The sequence below is a fragment of the Lissotriton vulgaris genome, chromosome 11 (genome assembly GCF_964263255.1).
Source record: "Lissotriton vulgaris chromosome 11, aLisVul1.2, whole genome shotgun sequence".
Classification (NCBI taxonomy): Eukaryota; Metazoa; Chordata; class Amphibia; order Caudata; family Salamandridae; genus Lissotriton; species Lissotriton vulgaris.
In genome coordinates this window covers 811,659,857-811,679,135 of record NC_141699.1, presented here as the reverse complement: position 1 = coordinate 811,679,135, position 19,279 = coordinate 811,659,857, and positions in this window count along the sequence as shown.

Sequence of the window (19,279 nt, the reverse complement as noted above, 5' to 3'; positions counted from 1 at the left end):
TGGAAAGAATGTTGTTGGAACTCTCAATCCTGTGAGCGACTTCCTGTGATTGGTGTCTGAATTCCAGAAGAAATATCTGAGGTGGATCTTTCGGAAGAAGGCATATATTTCCGTTTTGATGTTGAAGGCATTGGGCTGATTAGTAGGCACAAAAGCTAACCCTTTAGACAGTACTTTTTGTTCATCCTCACTTAACTCATATGATGAGATGTTCACCACTGGAATATTATTCTGGGACACCAGTGCGTTGTTATCATGACCTACCACCTGTAGAACTTCCGGCGGGTGGAAATTTCCCTGTGGCTCTCCGGTTGGAAAGGCACCTGCTTGGGTCCTGCCCCACGCCCGCTCGGGTTTTTCATTGTTGGCCTCTTGGTGGGCCGCTTTGCCAATTTGTGCCGTGTCCTCTCAGTGGTCTCCATTGGCCCTCGCCTAAAAAAAGCGGGTAGCTCTTGGGTGGGTACCAATTTTCGCAATATCCGTAGCTTGTGCTTGCGGTCTGTTGGTCACTGTCACTGTCCGTGCTTGCGGAAGAATCAGAGAAAGTGGTGTTGTTTCTTCTGCCCCTGAAGCCTCCTCTGCCTCTTCCTGTGTATCTTCCCTGAGCGTCCTGTCTATAGGAATCTTTGTTCACGTACGGGTGTGTATACTTTTTGTCATAAAAGCGTATATCCTTGGATAGTTTATCCAATTTCTTATTCTGAGTCGTGGTCTCAAAGTCCTTTAAACTTTTTCCTAGGTTTTCAAGAGCCTCTTTGGCGTTGGATAGTGTGGTGTCTCCTGCAATTGCTTGTCTTAGTACTGCAATCTCACGGGTCAATGATTGGACCTACTCAGATGCTGTTTCAACCCCTAGGGCCATCCAGTGGCGGGATGCGTTGTTGGCCTCAAAACTGAACCCCTCTTTAAATTTTGGGACATCTATGAAGATGGCGGTTCATTCTTGATCTGTAATCCTACAGGAATAATATTGGCATGCAAATACTTCGTAAGTAGGTGGTCGTGGAGTCTAGTGTGGATGAGCTTCTTCTCCAAGCATTCAAGTTTACTGACTTTGTCATTCAAGGTAAAGTGAATATTCGGTGTGTCAGAAGGAAGGAATGGATTGGCTAAGTCTAGTAGTAGCTGGTTAATATACTCTTCTGCGTAAGAAAGAGTCTCACTCTCTACCATCTTGAGTAGAGGTGTATTGTATCACAAACAGTACCTCGCAGGTATGTGCCTGCTCTGAAGTAGTTATGAGAAAAGGGTAAACCCGGAGTCACTGGGACCTGGGGGCTAGACAGTATATATTAGAGTGGTCCCAGTGTATTTGTGGCTTTCACATAGAAGGGAGAAATAAACACATTAAAAAATGATATTCAAGGTATTGAATGAGGGACAACACAATTATATTCAACCAATGTTATTTAATCACATTGGAGACATGCATCTTATGTAGAGAATACATTGTAAGGAAAACCTAACAAGGTAACAAAATTCACATGAATAGTGCCCAGAGAAGGGGGGTGGGAGTGCAAGATGGTAGGTGGTGGGAGAGAAAGTTTGTGGTGGTGACAAAGTATCACAAGCAATTCTGGTATATATTGTTCATATACCGGATGGTCAAAGTGTACATAGTATATACATATTCACCATATAACACATGTAGTCACAGTATATTCATTACTGTTAATTGGGAATTGGCAAGCATTCTAATGTTGGAGTTTCGACCCCTTTTCCCGTAGGAATCTTGAACCTCAATTGCAGGGTCTTCCTCAGGAGAAAATGAGAAGTGGTAAGGGCTGGGTGAACCTAAAGAGAGATGGATGGGGTGTCAATACCTAACTACACACTGGAAAAATAAAAATAGAGTCCCAAAAGGATGGACAAGGCTACTTAATATTACCATAAGTGCTGGGCTAGGGGGGTCTCTCACAAATCAATCGTAGAGCAGGGGGGCTCCGTGGCTCTCCGTGGAACACTGTAGGGTAGGAGTGAGGCGTCACCTGTGTATTAAATGTGACGGTTAGGCAAGCTAATAGGCATGGAGAAAATTCTCAATCTGAATTGGAAAGGCCACTCCGCACTTACTTAATGTACGTATGTAGCGTACAAAGGTCCAATCTATCAAAGGGATTTCTTCCCTGGCAGGCAGGGTAGTCCCGAAATTCTATGGAAATGTTGTCACGCCTGAATCAATCAAGGGTAGCACGTGGAAGAAATCTAAGGAGGAGAGGAGAAACCAGCTAGTGCATATGTCCAGGATGGCATTCAGTTATTAGTGAAAAGTAAGAACCAATAAAGGTGAAATAAACTATTGCTAGTGACCCGCGCGAGTCAGACGGCACAGGCAGTGGGCATTCATCGCAATAGTGTGGGCATTCAGCCTGAAATGGAAAGGAATTTCCATATCTTATACTGTGAGGATATAAGAGCATCTGTAATTGCTAAGATTGCGAGGGTATCGCATGTATAAGGGTCCACTGCTCGGGTAAGTACAGCTCACAATGGACGCGGTCCACTTCAAAAACCTTGAACCATGCTGGAAAAAAGGCTCTGGGTTCTGTGGCCTATATATGTTAAAAAGTGATGAGTCAATCTAGCATGATACTGATACTATTGCTCGTCGGGGCAGAGGCTATTCGAAACCAGAGGCCCAGCACCGACATACGCTAGGAGTCGTGGGGGCCTCTGAGTCCGTAGAGGTTGCCGTAATTGAATAAAATAAAGTAGGTGATCGTTCTTGATACTGTGATTGGGCATGGATAACAGTTACCATAAGTGAAAAAACATGGGTGAGCAATATTAATGTTAGGAATTTGTGAAGGTCAAGCGGTTTTTCAATATCCATAACCTAATCGCTAATATGTCCCATTGGACATTACTACAAGGCTGACCAGTCAGATAAATTATAAAGACATGTGGCGTGGTAGCGCTCGATCGTGTGGAGCCGTTGTTCTGATAAATTAAGGTGACAAAGTGAAGGGAACAATGGCGTGTAGACATCATTGTTGGGCAGAATTGCAACTTGCATTGTTGTTTCTTCTTGATGCTTTACAATTTCAACTGATGTAATTTGTACTCCATTATTCATTGCTCCATCACTCTGTGTTGCGTAGTCTTGAAAGATTATCAGTCTTTCCATTTAAACTTCCTATAAAGTAGCAAGAGGAGAACTGCTGCAACTCAGGACCCCATGCAGCCTACTGTTGAGAATCAGCCACGTGATGCGGTTTGATAAGATCACTGGAGACTAATCTTTTTTCTTTTTTTGCTGGCAAGATGTGAGAGAAGTACTGTTCTTGTGCGTTCTACCGCTAAGACAGGTATCGCTGTTTTGTAAGATGGCCCAAACTCTCTTCTGTCCACGATCTTTTCCCCGACCAGGTCCCCAATCTGCGGTACCCGGGCAGTTCTTGCTGGAACTGGTTTCACTTCCCCAGTGGCGTTGCTTTTGACTTCATTTGACGGTCATTCAGTTCAAATGGTTTTGCTTCCGCCACTGTGCTGGCACAATCGAGATCAGGTACCCACATTCTTGTACCTAACAGGATTTCATAAGGGATACGGCCTCCCAAGGACTTTCTTGGCATGATGTTAAGCGACCTCTGGACCCCGTATAGGTGATTGACCCATGTACCGTCCGCACCTAATACCCTTTCTGTTAAGGATTGCTTTAGGTCCCGGTTTTTCCTCTCCGCCACCAAATTTCCCTTGGGATGATAGGGGGAGGAGTACGGCAAGGCCATACCCATATTTTCCATCTCTTCTTTGTAAGCCTTAGAGCTAAATGCAGGACCACGCTCGGAATGTAACCTGGGAATTGAATATGGTACAATGAACCACCTCACCCATGGAAGCCGGGTGCATAGGTCTCTTTTGGTGTTGGGTTCTGGGAAGTGCTGCAGGCTACCAGAGGAAAAGTGTCCGGGTGGATCAAAAGGTGGATCAAGGATCTGAAGAACCTAAAAGCAGAGGAGACAGAGTCTGGTCCACTAGCCAGTGACCAGGGCGGCGATAGAAAGATGCCACCAGATGTTGGGTGATTTCAGGTGAAAAGGTGAAGTTTGTCTCTTCAGCCACGAGGACCAGAAGGCATTGATAACAACCAGAAGCTGGATTCAAGCTGTCCCATATGGATCTAGTTGACTGCAGTGTTGGTATCTGAATTGGACCCAACAAGCCTTGGCAAACGCAACCCATGCAGGATGTCAAGATGGGCTTCGGTGCAGACCAGCAAGGTCTGTGGAACTTCTCCTTTGCAGGCAAGCCTGAAGCAACCAAGAAAACAAGAAAACAAGTTGAAACAAAGGATTGTTTTCCTGGGGGCTCACTAGCCAATGGACTAGGAACCGCAAAAATGCATTGAGTGGAAATGCACAAAGGAAGCCCACGGGTCACTCGTGGAGTTTGGGGCTTCAAGCTTTGGTGCAAAAGGTGCTAGGGTCTGGAGCTTCAAGCACCCCAGTGCACAACTTCAGGATACCTCGGGAAGTTTATGCAGATAGCAAAATGCAGGATGTCCAGGAGTTCCAGTCCCACGTCTCTCGTGTCCGCCACGGGTCTCAGCTTTGCTGCGAGCGAAGGTTGGGGTCAGAGATGTCTGGAAGTCTGTGTCTTGTGTCACATTCTGTGGGATCCGGCGGTAGCCTCAGAAATGCAGACTGGCAAAGATGCTGGTGGTGCCTGTTTGAACAGGGTGGTCACTCCTTGACCACAAGGGAGATTTCTTCCATCTTCCAGTCGAAATCGAATGTCGAAGGTCTAGGATATATGTTGCAGAGTTTCGTCCAGGGTGATCTAAAGTCCTAGGGACTGGGGTTCTATACTTATAGTAAGTTTACGGGTTGGACTAACTCTAAGGTCTCTCCTATGGATGCACCTGGGGTGGGGGTGGTTACACCCCTTCCCCTTTGTCCAGTTTCACGTCAGACCTGGGGCTGAGTTCCCCAGCAACAAGTTTGAACTGGGAAATGCATGGAGCACCTAGTGTGCCCCAGGCAGTGTCTGAAAAGCATTCACTGAATGCAACCCTCCCTGCTCCAATACACTAAAGAGCCTGTCTGGGGAGGTGCCAGCACCTCCCTGGGTAGGAAAACTATTGTCCAGACCTCCCCTGCCAGATTTTCGTCCAGCAACAGGAGGGTAGACTTGTGTCTGTGGCAGCAGCATCCATTTTGTGATGCTGAGGCTCTGTTTAACTTTAACCGGGTAAACCAGTAACTACATGTTTTCTCCCTCTAGAAGGGTGGAATGCTACCCCTGCCACCAGGACTGGTGGGGGGTAGTATTCCAACATGTTTGATACCTTACACATGTTTTGATAAAGCCAACCCAAAGTTAGCATTAACCACGAGGATTATAATACACTTAAGAGTATATGGTATGGCTATATCATAGAACAGCTATAAGGAGATGGTTCCTAAAGCTGCAGAGGGGCTAAGCTCATGCTAGGGCACCCTCTCACATAAAACCAAGCACTTTGCCTTCAGGATTGTCAAGGCCTGCCATAAGAGTGACTTATAGGTGTATATGTGTCTATATAGGTATATAGATATAGGTATACTACATCTAAGTAAGGGGTGATTACACCACCTTACCCAGGTTGTGTGAACAGACCTGTGGTGTCAGTTTGGAAGGCAAACCAGGGGTGGCACAATACATGCTGCAGCCCCTGGTAGACCTCGGGTGCACCTATGCCCTGGGTACCTATGGTACACTATACAGGGGCTCACAAGGGTGACCCAGTAACCAATCTGGTATGTTCCTAAAGTACATGGTATCAATTTAGAGAGAGAACAGCTGGCCTGTGGGCTTGATTAGCAGGTCCACCACCACACTAATGTTGAAAAACTAGAGAATCACAGCAAAAAGTGGGAGTAACCATAGGAAGCAGGCCCTACTCTCCTACACCAAACCCATAGGAATCTAGAGCATGAATCCAAAGCCACCAAGATGTACTTGAAAGCCTCATCAGAATTTAAGGGGTTGCAGTGGTCTAAATAGACACATGTGAGAAGTCTGTCTGAAATCAGTAGTGGTGTTTGTGGTGGCTTGTGAACAGTTGAAACCTTAATCTACTGGCAAATGTTGCATGTCAGGATGTGGTCCTTTGTTTTGTCAGTCTCAACCACCAGTAATGCTGATCAATAATGAAACTGTTGCAGTGACTCCTGGGTGTGCTGAGCCCAGACCCTCATGTGCAGCTAGTATTAAACCTAATCTGCGATCTTTGTTTGGTATTACTCTATCCCCCACTCCTGGAATTTGAGCATACAGTGTGTTATGTGCATCTAACTTGTAGGAGTACTTGAGTGGAAAGCCTTTTGGCAGGACAGGTGAGCAAGTCTTTGAGGCACTGATAGCTACTATTAGATCTCCGTCTATTCTTGTGGGTGATTGAGTGATAGCGGCAACAGCAGCAGTTTGCATTGCCACCTTGGCAACTTTACCAGCAGGTGAATTCCCTTCAACATGTACGCTAACACGCTAATGGCTCAAGGTGTGAATTACTTGAGACTGTGGCAGGCATGCTTTCAGCTTTGCCACTAGTTCTCATTACAATTTGTGTATTATTGTGCCACCCTTGGCGTCTCTAAATCTGTTCTGCCCTCAGTAGTGCAGATATTCATTGTAAGATTGCACACAGTAAAATGAATTGCACACAATAATTGTGGGGAATTTCCGATCCGTATATTGTAGTGCCAATATCAGGGCTTTTAGTTCTGCCAGCTGTGCAGTACAATCTCCTAAAGATTGTGTAGTCGTATTGCTTGGGTGGAACTTACCACTCCTCATCCAACCTTTCACTACTGTTTACGCCCTATGGCAGGTTGCGCAGAACCGTCAATATAAATGATGTATTCGTACTGATCTAGAGGCACGATTTAATTCGGGAGAGGGTATTCTTGTTCGTATTGCAGGAATGCTTGTGTTCTAAGTTTTAGATCGTGTCTGTATTCCACATCTGTTGCAGTGAGAGAATTAGCCAACTGTATCCATTGTGGATGTAGTGCTTTTGAATTTGGAATGCTGGCCTTAGTCGGTATTGGAATAACAACAATTATGGTTTTCCTCTGTGCCAGTGCTCTTTCTCTTATTACAGCGGTCTCTACAGCTGTCAGAATTTTTTGTTGTTGCTGCAAATTGATTTTCAGCATTTGTGTACTGATGAGATTTTTATGAGATGGGGACTGTTTCACCTTCATTGAACATGATATAAGTGTACCCTGATAACCCAGGGATGACCCATATTACCCGGTTGCAGACATTTACTGGTGTCTGTAAGTGTTTTGAAGCTATCATGTCAGCTTGAACTGAAAATAGAGTGTCGGTATGTGTTTGAATCCACTTGTTTGCTGTGAAATCAGGTCTGATTAAGTCATAGAAAGGTTTGACTCTTTCTGAGTAGTGTTGAATGTATGTTCTGCAGAAATTTAGGAATCCTAATATGGATTGTAAACCTTTCAGAGTTTCAGCAGGCTGGATCAGCATGCATTTTTCTAGAAAATTTGCGGCCAGGATTTTTCACTTGACAGGTCATATTCCAAGAATAGGATGCTGAATGGCCATTTTTGATTTTTTGAAGTTCAATTTGTAGCCCAAATTGACATAACCAACAATTATGTTGTTCATCCTGCACAAGTGATCTGGTAATTCATCATCCGTCAGATAAATATCATCTACATAGGACACTGCCTCTTCATCGTAAGTTTGTAATAGCTCTGATCCCTTTGCCGAAAATAGCCCGGGACTGTTCTTATAGCCCTAAGGCAGGCGACAAAACTGACGCTGTGTGCCAAGGGCAGAAAATCCTGTCAAATATCTGCTTTCAGGAGCTATATTTTGGCAGAAGAATCCATTCAAGATATCTAGTGTTGTTTTGTATTTCTTCCACACAATACTATTCATCAGTGCGGCGGTGTGTTCGTCTGAACTGTGAATGCTTTTGTATAAGTGTTCAAATGTCTGTAATCTAAAACCAAACAATATGTGTTGTCAGGTTTCATTATGGGAAATACAGGGTTGTTCGTAGATGAGGGGCAAGTTTCAATCACACCTTGGTATTCAAGTTGGTCTTAGATTTCTTTGACCTGTTTTTTTGCTTAATTGTTAATAGGGTACTGTCTCTCTGGAGTTGGAGTAGTTTTTAATGGTATTTCATGGTGTTTGGATTCCACGGTCCATCTTACATGGTTTTGGTATAATGCTGAAGCTAGTGCTGGCGCCCACTCTCACGCACATGAGTGTTTTAAGGAAACGAAATGAGGTCAGAAAAAGCAGGCAAAATGGCGCTTTCCCCCTTTGGGCAATCATTTAGAAATTCAGCCAGCCAATCTTTTTCTGTTAACAGGATATCATATCCAAATGTCAAATTTTCCCAAAAAGACCTTTAATTTTCCGTGACATGTCCCCATCAATTTGGAAATTAATTTTGTGTAGACGATGTGGGACACTCAATCATGTATCTGGTGTTTTCACCGTGATGTATTCATTCAATACTGCTGTCAACAGAAAATCCTTCAGGATCTGGTGAGGTATTGTTACTTCTGCTGCGCTGTCTAACATCGTCAGAGCCTATTCCCCGTTCAGAAGCTTAGTCCTCAGTAACCTTGGCATTTCTTTTTTAAGCCTGATACCTTCTTCTTTTTTAATAGAGTCTTTGTTTTAGGTTGCTATTCTTGTTTGATAATGAAATATGAAGTGTCTCCCTTTTTCCCTTTGGTCGATCTTCAGTTTTTGTTCTGACCGTCCTTGCCGTCCCGGTTTTTGGCGAACCCTGAAAGGAACGTGTATCAGTATCCTGATACCTGTCAGGTTTCCTACTGTTATCACGATTCCAAACGTTGTACCACTTTTCAGAGAACTTCCGTTGGGGAGACCCACCCCTTGATTGTAAGGTTTCTGATATTATTATTTTTACGTTGACTATTATCCCATTTCCTTTTAGAAGAAATGGGTGCTTGCTTTGAGTTCTGTTTTTCAGAACTACTCACCACTAGTTGTTACCCGAGTTTGACCCCTAAACAATCTCTGCCTAATGAAGTATTGCAGTCGATCATTTTTGGTAATGCCCGCGCCAGATTTGCAGTAGTTGTTCCCCTTAGACCTTGCTTATAGCCACCGCTGCTGCTTCCCCCTTTATGTTGCTCAGCATAATTACCAAGACTTGGTCAAAGACTTGGTCAAAATTACCTAACAGTTTCATCCCCAAGTCCAGAGCAGGTCCTGCCCGTACTCATTCTGTATCTGTTTTAATACTTCAGGAATAAATTATATGATTGGTGTACCGTGTATTCTAATGTATACTGCAGCAAAGATTGTTCCCCAGGTGGTACAATCCTCAATTGAGGAACCATTTCCATTGGCAAGCAAATTGCTAACATTCTGTGTTTTTCCTGCAGACACGTACAGGGAAATACTTCTTCCAGTTGTGCTATTTGTTGAGCAATCGAGAACGGTACTTAATACCTTCTTGATGGGAACACACCCATTATTGCTTTTAGTGTGGACTAATGATTGGTTTGGGCTGGGTTTGGACTATTCCAGGTGGAGCAGCTCTCGCAGGTTGTAAGGTGAGTGTTTGCATGACAAACTAGACAATATGTATGTATAGCCTGACTACTTCTTTGTAAAGTAGACACACTTTCCCTACTGGGAGTGTGTCTATCTCAGGAAGCGGAGTGTAAGCCGCTAAGACCTGCCAAGTCGCTCCTCCTATGCTGAGCAGACAGAGTCTTACGACTGAAGTTGTGTGTATTAGGGCACCTTTAAACCAGTTTTTATGTTGCTGGTAAGTTAACAGGACTTCAATGTTCTCGTATGGGATGTATTCTTCGAGTAGATCCACTTCAATGTACTCATGGAATATGTGTGTTTGTGGATCTGCAGGTGTGATTTTTACCCAGGAATAGAATGCCTCTGATCCAAACACCTCGGGTGCCTCAATCCTGAAGGAAACATGGCCACCTGTTGCAGGTAACCCATGTTTTAGAGTTACTGCCTGTCCTCAGTTTTCTGAAATGTTAAGCGCATTGGCAAATTCGCCTCCTTCCTCGCCTCCACCCCCATTTGCGGTATCAGTCATTTTGAAAAGAATGTAAGTAGTTTAAGAGTTAAGGTTTAGCATGATAGAGAACTTTTAGTCCTTACAATCTTGTCTAAAACCTTCAGCCAATTCACAGGATCTGCCTGCTCAGCTGAGGCGGATAAATCTTCCCACTTCAGAAGTCTCTGAAACATATGAGTAGGATTGTCTGAGAAAGCAAGACTGAACTACTCAGATTTTACTGTTAATATAAGAACCAATCCTAGAACTCCCCAGGACCTGCACGTTTTGGATGACGTAAACTGAAGGCTTGGTGTGCAGACAGACTCTGGACACCTCACGCGATGAGTCAGCCGCTAGACCTGCTAGCTGTACAGTGCCAGTACCACCCCGTGTACTATACAGTGTGGTGGGTAGTTTTTAGCAACCACTGAATATGACAACCCTGATTCCTTTGGTATTGTGGAAACAATGCAGTACCATTTGCTCAGTCACTCATGCTTACTTTTCTCAGAATACATAGAATGACGACTGGAACGGTTTCAATAATTATTTATTGATCAAGAGTCAGTCTAATATGAAACATGCTAGCTGCGACAATCAAAAGACAGGAACAGACAAATGTAGTCGCTAGTACCAATATTTTAAAAAGCAGATACATTTCTACCAGAGTGCTACTTAGATGAATAATAGCATATTAGATAAAACAATAGCATTGGCATACTCCTACGATGCGTACCCTAGCTAGCCGTGCCTAGTCTAGAGGTGTAGGTGAAGCATGTATTTGTAAGTGCTAGGATATGTTCTAATGGAACCTAATAGAAACTAATGGAGCCAAGAATTCCTCGGAGAAGTGCTAACCCATCACCTGATGGTTCCGAATAAATTACCCCATCTCTGCATACAGGATGGCACCCGCAAGGGATGTCAGATCTCTGCTTGTCGAAGCATCAGATGGCAGAGCCTTGTCTCAGCTTGGAAGGAATTTCTCCTCTGTCTTTGCACGTGGAAGTGAGAGTCTTTTATACTAAAGTGGTCACTTCAGGGTTTTTCTAGAATCAATATGTTTTGAAAACATTCACTAATCCCCTGCTAATCCTTTTCTAAAGAAAAAAGAGTATATGTGGCTGGCTGTTGACCATGAATGAGAAAGGTGGTGACCCTTGTACAGAGTAAATCTACCATGCCCGGGGACATGTTTTGTGTATGTCAGGTACAGGGTTTAAGATACGGTACAAGAGCCCGATGTCCGAGAGACTGACGTCAGCTACTGGGTAACAGGTCACCTGTGTTAGACTGTTTTGTCGTGTGGATGGGAAACAATGTATGTAATCAGTATACTCATGATGGAACTAACCTAAGGGACTTGACAGCGCACTTTGGGTGAGGAGGCAAAAATCACACATTGATGGAGGGAATGCAGAACAAATCAAAACATTCACCCCCAGTCAAGAGATCTGAGTTAAATCCATCATTCTTTTGCTCACCATGCCACCCCAATTTGGACCTAGCTATATGCAAATCAGTCTTGACCATTTTCCTCATGAGAACAGTCCAGCCTGAACTGCCAAGCCAGGTCCTCCCTGGACTGAAACAAGCATCCTAGGACCGTTTTCAGGGTTTCATCCCTCATCAGTCCGGATAGTTTGAATCCAGTGGCACAGTGAGACCAGGACCCATGTCTTGGCATACCCAGCACACTTAGGGTGAGGAAGCAAAAGACACACAATTGATGAAAGGAATATAGAATAATTCAAGACATTCAGCCCCAGTCAAGTGATCTGGGTGAAATCGATCCTTCTTTTGCTCACCATGCCACCCCGGTTTAGACCTTGCCATATGCAAATCAGTCTTGACCCTGTGCCTCATGGGAACAGTCCAGTTTGAACTGCCAAGCCAGGTCCTCCCTGGACCGAAACAAGCATTTGGACAGGTTGCCGGATTTCACCCCTCATCAGGCAGGAGCAAGCACTAATGGAGCTAGGTAATACCAAGCAGCCCTTTCCCATTTGAAGGACACTATTTACAAATAATCTGCACTAATTAATTCTTTGGCATGTCAAAGTAATGGTATAAATAATGTAATTCTGTTTTGGCTTATTCGGTGACACTGGCACTGCACACTATGTCAGACAAACTGCTCCTATGGCTAGAATTACATTACATATCATCATTCACACTGCACACAGAATAAGTAAGATATGTCTGTGTGGCATGGCTAGTATATATGTACCAAGTGTCACATTTCTTATCATTACACCCAGTACAGTACACCAATTCACCTTGCAGTGCTGCACCAAAGTGAAAGGATAGGAATGCATTGTCTTTAAACTTTATAGTGCATTCCTTTCTTTTTCAGGGCAGGAACACTTTTGTCTGCATAGTGCCAATGGTTTCACTCTCGTGTCATGGTGCAAGGGGGCCTGTGCTGATGCTGCCAGCTGTACATAAAACATTGCATGCCTGAAGCGTGACTCTGGTTATAGGAAAAACAGGAGGAAACCCATAAACCACGTTGGGATGGGTATATTATGTAAGCAAAAAACAATTCCCAACAGGTATTATTGAGAGACAGTTTCAATTGTGCATGCCTTTAGGCATTACTAAGAACAGAAACAAGGAGTCAATTGGATTTTGAAGAGAGGTGGTATTATTCACCAAGGACAAGGGGTATTCAATGTACATTTACAGTTTGAGACAGCACTGTAAAGATTAGATCTTGTGACAACCCAGTGGCACTTGGTGCAAGGTGCTATATACAGTTAAAGTGAAGTGAAAGTGCAAGTGCTTTTTAAAAAACAGCATTGGTGGCGCATAGAATATAGTATATACATCAATTACAGCTTCAATTACAATACAAGTTACAATCACTTGGAAAAAAGTTATTTTCTTGTAAGAGCTTAAAGTGTCATATGCGTCATTTAATTCAGGCTGTGTGGTCGACGGTGTTTCGATCCCCTTGGTCGGGATCGTCATCAGGACGGGGTTGTCGATAAGTACAGTGAGGAAGCCAAGCAGGGATGCGTGAGTTGCGGCATTCGGGGGAACTGTGCGCTGGTTGCTGGTAGCGACTTGTCCTGGGACTGCTCACGTAGTTGGGCAGCGTCTGAAGAAATGAGGGGCGCAGAAGGCAAGAGCTCATCTGGCGTGGCTGTTCAGCATTCAAAATGCTGGAACGTACAGTGATACCTTAATACAGGGCATTATTGTGCTTACTGGTGGGACACTTTTGCTTTCCTAGCACCAACACAGGCACCTTTGCATCATGATGAAATGGGCCCTGCATTGTAGGCAACATAGTTCTTGGCCAGGTGACTATTCCTGCCTGTATACACACACTCCTGAGAGTCCTAAAGAGAGGCCTATAACATTTTATTTGTGTGCTGCTGAATGCAGCACAGGGAAAATAGTACAAACATTTAAAAATCTTAACTTTTCCCTGGAATCAGAAACACCAGTATACATGAGGCATTATGTCACATTTCCAGGTTGATCAATAAGGAAAATCAGTGAAGTCTCCAAAACTGAGGCAGTAAAAAGCTCACCCTCCATCTATGGACTGACACCCTACTGCTGCCTTGCGTAACTCCAGATTACATATGAAATGCAGGATCACACAAGCTGGACTAACTTACCTTAACACATCTCATGTAGGTTTTGCCAAGACCATGCCCACCCTTGCATGATGCAAGTCCAACACTACAAGTTAATATATCTGGCCATATCTAGAAATTACTATTAATACAGCATAATGAGTGTGAATCACTGGTATAAGTAATATGCATGTTTTTATGTTGTGCAAAATAGATGTACTGTACACCTACACTGACCGTACTTGGGTGAGTTTGACATATTTGTAATAGGAGATTTCATTGTACTGAAGGTATTGAGGGGTGGGCATGTGAGTTACTGTATGGGTGAGTGAGTAGCTGTTTGAGCATGTTTATAGGTAAGTGAGTTGGTGTGAGTGGCTTTAAGGAAGATTGATTGTCTGTGTGAGTGACTGTTGGGGTGAGTGATTGGGTATGTGGGTGGTTGTATGGATATGTGAATGGATATTTATTAATGGTTCTGTGAGTGTGTGAGTGATTGTATGAGTGAGTGGCTGTGTCAGTGGTTGTATGGATAAGTGAGTGGGTGTGTGAATTGTATTGGTGAGTGTGTAGCAGTTTGAGTGGCTATATAGGTGAGTGTGTAGGTGTGTGAATTTCTGTATGGGTGATTGAGTGGGTATGTAAATTGCTGTAAGGGTGTGTGAGTGGGTGTGTAAGTATTTGTATATCAGTATGACTCGTTGTGTGAGTGGCTGTATTATTGCATGAGTGGGTGAATGAGTGTATGTATGGGTGAGTTAATGGGTGTATGAATGGGAGTTTGAATGAGTAGTTCTATGGATAAGTGATTGGTTGTGTGAATACTGGTATGGATCTGTGCATGGGTATGTGAGGGGTTGTTTGGGAGTGGTAATATGATAGGCTCTGTGGGCTGTAAGTAGGTATGTTAGGGGTTCTTTAAAGGATGTCATTATTGAAGTCATGTGAGGTGCCATCATTAATATAATCAGTGATGTCACTAACCGTGTAATTAGTGATGTAATATGTGACATCATAAGCACTATATTGTTATATTAGTTAGCTCAGGTAACTATAACTGTTGAATTTCTATGGGTTTGTACAAGTGAAATATGAACCTAACTATAATGTCCCTATAACTTTTGGGTTTGTTTCAGGGAATTTCTAAGGTTTTGTAATTCTGTTTCCTAATTATAACACCCCTAAAACTTGTGGTGTTTTCAGTGACTTTGTAAGATTTTAAAAATCTTATTTCCTAACTGTAACCAGTAACCTTTGACAGTGAGTGTGTGTGAGTGAGTGCATGAGTGGCTCAGCAGGTCTGTTAGTTGGTTGGTGAGAGTGCCTGAGTGGGTCTGTCAATTGGTGTGTGAGTGTCTGAATGGATCTGGTTGTGGCTGCATAAGTGTCTCACTGGCTGTCTGAGCAAGTGTAAGGGTGTCTGAGTGGGTCTATGAGTGTGTGTCAGAGGGCCTAAGTGGGTTTCTGAGTGCTTTGATAAATGTGTGAGTCAGTCTGTGAATGAGAGCATGAGCATCTGAGTGGATCTGTAAGTTGGCTTGTGAGTCCGTATGTGAATCTGTGAGTGGTTCTATGAGTGAGTATCTGAGTCTCTGAGTGAGTTCTGAATGAGTGTGTAAGTCACTCAGTGCATCTGTGAGTGGGTGTGTGAGTTTCTGAGTGGGTCTGTGAGTGAGTGCATGAGTATCTAATTAGGTCTGTGAGTGGGTGTGTGAGTGTCTGAGTGGGTCTGTGAGTGGGTGCATGAATCTCAGGGTGGGTCTGTGAGTGAGTATGTTAGTGTCTGAGTGGGTCAATGAGTGGGTGTGTGAGTCTGAGAAGGTCTGTGAGTGGGTGTTTGAGTCTCTGAATGGGTCTGTGAGTAGGTGCACAAGTATCTAATTGTATCTGTGAGTGGCCGCATGAGTGTCTGTCTGAGTAGGTCTGTGAGTTGCATGAGTTTATAAATGGATTTGTGAGTGGGTGTATGAGTGTCTCAGCAGATTTGTAAGTGGGTGCATGAGCCTCTGAGTGGGTCTGTTAGTGGGTACACATGTATCTAATTAGATTTGTGAATGGGTGTGTGAGTGTCTAAGTGGGTCTGTGAGTTGGTGTGTGAGTTTCTGAAGGGGTTTGTGAGTGGGTCATCAGTGTCTCAGTGTGTCTGTGAGTGTGTGCTTTAGTCACTGAGTAGGTCTGTGAGTTGGTGCATGATTCTCTGGATCTGTGTGCATGAGTTTCTGGGTGGCTCTCTTAGTAGAAGCGTGACTCTCTCAGTGGGTCTGGGAGTGGATGTATGAGTCTCTGAACAGGTCTGTGAGGGGGTGACTGAGTCTCTCAGTGGGTGCACAATTTTCTGAGTGAATGTGTGTGCTTGTCTGAGTGCTCTCCCTTTTGCTCTTTTCTGGTCTGTTTTTGTTTTTTCTGTTTGTTTTTCTGCTCTCTGGTTTACCTTTCCTGCTAATTTTTCTGACTCTACTTTTTCTGACTCTTCTTTGCCTTTCTGCTCATTTTTCTGCCCTCTGTTTTGCCATCTTCTGGTCTGTTTTTCCTTTACAAGAACCACAGTTGATGGACAGAATGAAGAACAATGTCATACATTCACCCCAATACAGAGATCTGGGCATAATCCATCGTTTTTTTGCACTCCACACCACCCCAGTTCAGACATGGCCAAATGCAAATCAGTCTGACCCTGTGCCTCATGGGAACAGTCCAGCCCGAACTGCCAAGCCATGCCTTCCCTGGACCGGAAACAAGTTTCCGAGGACCGGTTTCTGGCATTCCAGCCGTCTTCAGCCCGACTTGCTTGAATCCAGTGGTGTGGAGAGCATGGGACTCACGTCTGAGCATACCCATCCCACTCGGGGTGACAAATGCAAAAACCACAGTTGATGGACAGAATGCAGAACAATGTCATACATTCACCCCAGTACAGAGATCTGGGCTTAATCCATCTTTTTTTTGCACTCCACATCACCCCAGTTCAGACATGGCCATATGTAAATCAGTCTGACCCTGTGCCTCATGGGAACAGTCCAGCCCGAACTGCCAAGCCATGCCTTCCCTGGACCGTAAACAAGCTTCTGAGGACTGGTTTCTGGCATTTCAGCCGTCTTCAGCCCAGCTTGCTTGAATCCAGTGGTGTGGAGAGCATGGGACTCACGTCTGAGCATACCCATCCCACTCGGGGTGACAAATGCAAAAACCACAGTTGATGGACAGAATGCAGAACAATGTCATACATTCACCCCAGTACAGAGATTTGGGCTTAATCCTTCGTTTTTTTGCACTCCACACCACCCCAGTTCAGACATGGCCATATGCAAATCAGTCTGACCCTGTGCCTCATGGGAACAGTCCAGCCCAAACTGCCAAGCCATGCTTCCGAGGACCGGTGTCTGGCATTCCAGCCATCTTCAGCCCGGCTTGCTTGAATCCAGTGGTGTGGAGAGCATGGGACTCATGTCTGAGCATACCCATCCCACTCTGGGTGACAAATGCAAAAACCACAGTTGATGGACAGAATGCAGAACAATGTCATACATTCACCCCAGTACAGAGATCTGGGCTTACTCCATTGTTTTTTTGCACTCCACACCACCCCAGTTCAGACATGGCCATATGCAAATCAGTCTGACCCTGTGCCTCATGGGAACAGTCCAGCCCGAACTGCCAAGCCATGCCTTCCCTGGACCGTAAACAAGCTTCTGAGGACTGGTTTCTGGCATTTCAGCTGTCTTCAGCCCAGCTTGCTTGAATCCAGTGGTGTGGAGAGCATGGGACTCATGTCTGAGCATACCCATCCCACTCGGGGTGACAAATGCAAAAACCACAGTTGATGGACAGAATGCAGAACAATGTCATACATTCACCCCAGTACAGAGATCTGGGCTTAATCCTTCGTTTTTTTTGCACTCCACACCACCCCAGTTCAGACATGGCCATATGCAAATCAGTCTGACCCTGTGCCTCATGGGAACAGTCCAGCCCGAACTGCCAAGCCATGCTTCCGAGGACCGGTGTCTGGCATTCCAGCCGTCTTCAGCCCGGCTTGCTTGAATCCAGTGGTGTGGAGAGCATGGGACTCATGTCTGAGCATACCCATCCCACTTGGGGTGACAAATGCAAAAACCACAGTTGATGGACAGAATGCAGAACAATGTCATACATTCACCCCAGTACAGAGATCTGGGCTTAATCCATTGTTTTTTTGCACTCCACACCACCCCAGTTCAGACATGGCCATATGCAAATCAGTCTGACCCTGTGCCTCATGGAAACAGTCCAGGCCCGAACTGCCAAGCCATGCCTTACCTGGACCGGAAACAAGCTTTCGAGGACTGGTTTCTGGAATTCCAGCCATCTTCAGCCCGGCTTGCTTGAATCCAGTGGTGTGGAGAGCATGGGACTCACGTCTGAGAATACCCATCCCACTCTGGGTGACAAATGCAAAAACCACAGTTGATGGACAGAAAGCAGAACAATGTCATACATTCACCCCAGTACAGAGATCTGGGCTTAATCCATCGTTTTTTTGCACACCACACCACCCCAGTTCAGACATGGCCATATGCAAATCAGTCTGACCCTGTGCCTCATGGGAACAGTCCAGCCCGAACTGCCAAGCCATGCTTCCGAGGACCAGTTTATGGCATTCCAGCCGTCTTCAGCCCGGCTTGCTTGAATCCAGTGGTGTGGAGAGCATGGGACTCACGTCTGAGCATACCCATCCCACTTGGGGTGACAAATGCAAAAAACACAGTTGATGGACAGAATGCAGAACAATGTCATACATTCACCCCAGTACAGCGATCTGAGCTTAATCCATCGTTTTTTTGCACTCCACACCACCCCAGTTCAGACATGGCCATATGCAAATCAGTCTGACCCTGTGCCTCATGGGAACAGTCCAGCCAGAACTGCCAAGCCATGCCTTCCCTGGACCGGAAACAAGCTTCCAAGGACCGGTTTGTAGAATTCCAGCCGTCTTCAGCCCGGCTTGCTTGAATCCAGTGGTGTGGAGAGCATGGGACTCACGTCTGAGCATACCCATCCCACTCGGGGTGACAACTGCAAACACCACAGTTGATGGACAGAATGCAGAACAATGTCATACATTCACCCCAGAACAGAGATCTGGGCTTAATCTATTGTTTTTTTGCACTCCACACCACCCCAGTTCAGACATGGCCATGCGCAAATCAGTCTGACCCTGTGCCTTATAGGAACAGGCCTGCCCGAACAGCCAAGCCATTCCTTCCCTGGACCGGAAACACGCTTCTGAGGACCTGTTTCTGGCATTCCAGCCGTCTTCAGCCCGGCTTGCTTGAATCCAGTGGTGTGGAGAGCATGGGACTCACGTCTGAGCATACCCATCCCACTCGGAGTGACAAATACAAAAACCACAGTTGATGGATAGAATGCAGAACAATGTCATGCATTCACCCCAGTACAGAGATCTGGGCTTAATCCATCATTTTTTTGCACTCCACACCACCCCAATTCAGACATGGCCATATGCAAATCAGTCTGACCCTGTGCCTCATGGGAACAGTCCAGCCCGATTTGCCAAGCCATGCCTTCCCTAGACCAGAAACAAGCTTCAGAGGACCGGTTTCTGGCATTCCAGCCGTCTTCAGCCCGGCTTGCTTAAATCCAGTGGGGTGAATGTATG